The sequence below is a fragment of the Mustela lutreola genome, chromosome 8 (genome assembly GCF_030435805.1).
Source record: "Mustela lutreola isolate mMusLut2 chromosome 8, mMusLut2.pri, whole genome shotgun sequence".
Lineage (NCBI taxonomy): Eukaryota > Metazoa > Chordata > Mammalia > Carnivora > Mustelidae > Mustela > Mustela lutreola.
Window position 1 is genome coordinate 87,126,463 of NC_081297.1, and position 3,631 is coordinate 87,130,093.

Here is a 3,631-nt window from a genome sequence, read left to right on the forward strand (position 1 = left end):
AGCCCCACCCCCACCTTCTTGCCCTTCAAATTCCTCTGGAAATGGCGTTATTTCCTTTGGAATACTGTAAATGGCTTACCATACTGAAGAAGTCTTGACGGTTATCTTAAACTCAATTTTGCCAGCTGTGGAACCCAAAATCTCCCAGCAGTTTCTTGACGCACTAGAAAATGGAGAAGAGATGTCAACAGAGACCTCTGTTGGAACATTCAGATGCCATCTGTTGAATGGGAGACTCCAGAAGCATCTCTTCCAGTTTACTTCTTAAGTTACATTTGGTCCCTTGAGATGAAGGAGTTAAATTATTGTTCTTACTAATATTCACAAATATACAAGAGTCACAAAATCACAAGAGTCACAAAAATTTTTTGTGTAACGGGCAGAACATTGGCTCTAAATTAAAAAGTTTTACTTTTGTTGAAACTTTCTTTTATTATTTATAGATAATGTCTTAGAGGGGCATCTGGGTGGCCAGTTGGTTAAGCATCTCCCTTGGGTTCAGGTTGTGATCCCAGCATCCTGGGATTGGGTCCAGCATTGCATCTGGCTCTCTGCTCAGCAGGGAATCTGCTTCTTCTTCTGCCTGCTGCACCCCCTGCTTGTGCTCACTCTCTCTCAAATAAATAAATAAAATCTTAAAAAAATAAAATAAAAAGATAATGTCCTACATAACAATTCACAGCAGTGGCCCCAGTGAAATAATGACATATCTAGAACAGTTTGTGTAACATGAATATAAGTTTATGATGTGGAAACTCAAATATACATGGTATGACTGTGGCAGAATAAAGGCTGTAACCATGCTATTCTGTAGCATGGTAATGAAAACAGATAACACCGTCATGCACTTGACTTCCATTATAATTACACTACATGAGATTTCTGAAGTGATGTGATTTGAGCACATTAACGTGGGTCTCTATGACACTGCTTTAGGTGTCCTAAAGCAAAAATCCCTGATGGTAAAATCAATATGATTTTAAATCACATTTTTATTTTTTCTAGATATTTTCAGGTGATTTTAGAAAATACAAAGCCTGTATTATGTAATGAAGTGATGGGTATTTTTAGTATACGATGTGATGTTTTCTAGCAGTGCTTCAAAGACCATTCATACGTGCACATCACTTTTAAAGCTCCACAAATAATTAGTTGATAAATACATTCTCACAAAAAACCCTAAAATTCAGAAACACACAGAGTAAATGGTGAAAGTCACCCACCATTCTGGACTCCTCCCCCAAAATCTCACTTCCCTAGAATAACCACTATTTCTAGTTTTGTGTGCTACCTTTCAGATCATTTGTTTTGTATGTATATCCATAAATGTGCTCATATTTGGGAGATAATAGTAAACATTTCTTCTGCACATGTATGTTTCAGATACATTGTTATCTTATTGGATCCACGCAGGGGAGGCAAAAATTTCATCTGGGCCTGAGGATTAACAAAGACAGATTAACAGGAGAAAAACACACTTTTTAAAAAAGGCAATTAATATTTATTGTTTTCCTGGTATTCAGAAAGATGTACCTCCATTTATGTTGTTCTTCAGTACTCTACTGCTACTTTTTAAAGCTTTCGAGCAACATTACTGCTTCTAATGCTAAAAAATAAATTCTGATAATATATGTATTTGATGGATGAGATAAATAAATACATAAAAAATTATCTAACTGATCACCACTATAGCATATTACAGTAAGTTTAGCAGACTCTGAAGGTCTTTTTGACTGTAGGCAGCAAATAATTTTAAGGGTTCTCTTATACCAAAGTTTCTTTTTTTCTTTCTTTTTTTTTTTTTTTTTAATATGGAACGCTTCACGAATTTGCGTGTCATCCTTGCGCAGGGGCCATGCTAATCTTCTCTGTATCGTTCCAATTTTACTTATACCAAAGTTTCAAAACAAAATCCATGTTCTCTAAAAAGATGTGGTTTAGAATCAATCAAAATCAAATGGCTTAGTCAATATAATAATTGGGCTAGCATCTGAATCATTTAAGCTATTATAATTTTTAGGATTATTTATGTGAGAATTCCAAAGGCCAATGTAAACTGAAAGTTGTTGCTTTGGTTGCTACAGATATGGGTAGTGTATCTCTTTAGATGTTAGAATTTAACTTTAAGGAAAACAGTGTATGGGTAAGCCTTTACTCAAAGGACTTGGGTTTCTTTACTTTCTTAGGAATTGCTTACTTTCTCTTTTGCATTAGATTGTGGTTTAGAAAAGCACACATTTATTTAACATAAGATTTATGTGACATGAGAGCCCTTATAAGGAAATGGAGACTCAAAGAAGGGGTAAAACCTAAATGCCCATACCAAGTTGAACAAAAAGAAGCAATTGTGGAAAAGCAACTAAATATAAGGGGAGGCTAAATGAGATAAGAGTAATTTGGATGAGGTCCGTTTGTACTGAATTCTCTTGCCTTCAACTTCCTGCCCTTGATGATAAGAAAGTTGCTTTCATTCAGGTATACAGAGAACATCTTCTATATGGACTTTTATCTTCTGCCATTAGGATGAAAAAGGAGAGAGAGAGAGAGAGCATTCTTCTTGCACCTACCTTCTTTTTAAGTGCCTTTAGCTTAAAATAACCCTTATGCCAAAGTGGTCTACATTGGGGTGGTTTTTTGCCCCCCTGCATCTTCCTACGTCTTCCATCTTGACAACAACCTTGAAGCTGGTGCCATTATTTATCCATTTACACATGAGGAGCTGGAATCACAGAGGAGGTAACTACACTGTTCAAGTCGTACCACTGTAAATAATGAAAGCAGATTTTGAACTCAAGCTGTCTGTTCAGTGTCACAAACTCAGTGGCAAGTTCAGTACCACCCAGCTGCTTTTTGGTTTGCTAGCCACAGGAGTGAAGTTGACCCCATGCACGTTCTGTGCAGATATTCAGTACACAGGTGATAACTGGGCAATTTTGTGCAGCTGACCCAGAGCTATTGGGATGCTTTCCTATGGTAATACATACAAGAGGAACACAGTTAAAAGTGCTGCTAGCTACAATTGCATCAAAAAGATTAACAGTCTTAGGAATAAACTTAATCTAAGAAGTGAAAGATCTATACCCTGGAAATGATAAAACTTCAATGAAAGAAATTGAAGGAGACACAAACAAATGGAAAGACAGGAATAGACTCTTGCAGGGCACCTAGGTGGCTCAGTTGGCTGAGCAGCTGTCTTTGGCTCAGGTCATGATCCCAGGGTCCTGGGATGGAGCCCCACATCAGGTTCCCTGCTCAGTGGGAAGCCTGCTTCTCCCTCTCCCATTCCTCTTGCTTGTGTTCCCTCTCTCGCTGTCTCTCTGTCAAATAAATAAATAAATCTTAAAAAAAAAAAAACCAAACAGAAAACAAAAAGCAAATGGCAAGACATTCCATGCTCATGGATTGGAAGGACAAATATTGTTAAAATGTCTATACTCTCCAAAGCATTCAACACAGTTAATGCAAACCCTATCAAAATACAATTTTCACAGAGCTAAAACGAACAATCACAAAATTCATATGGAATCACAAAAGACCCCAAGTAGCCAAAGCAATCCTGAAAAAGAAAAACAAAAGTGGAGGCATCACAATCCCAGACTTGAAGTTATATCACAAAGTCATAGCAACCAAA

General features: G+C 37.0%; 1 pseudogene; it reads right to left on the minus strand.

Moving 5' to 3' along the window:
* Nucleotides 1-1,805: 1,805 nt before the first annotated feature.
* LOC131839981 (U6 spliceosomal RNA) lies at nucleotides 1,806-1,905 on the minus strand (annotated as a pseudogene).
* Nucleotides 1,906-3,631: the final 1,726 nt, after the last annotated feature.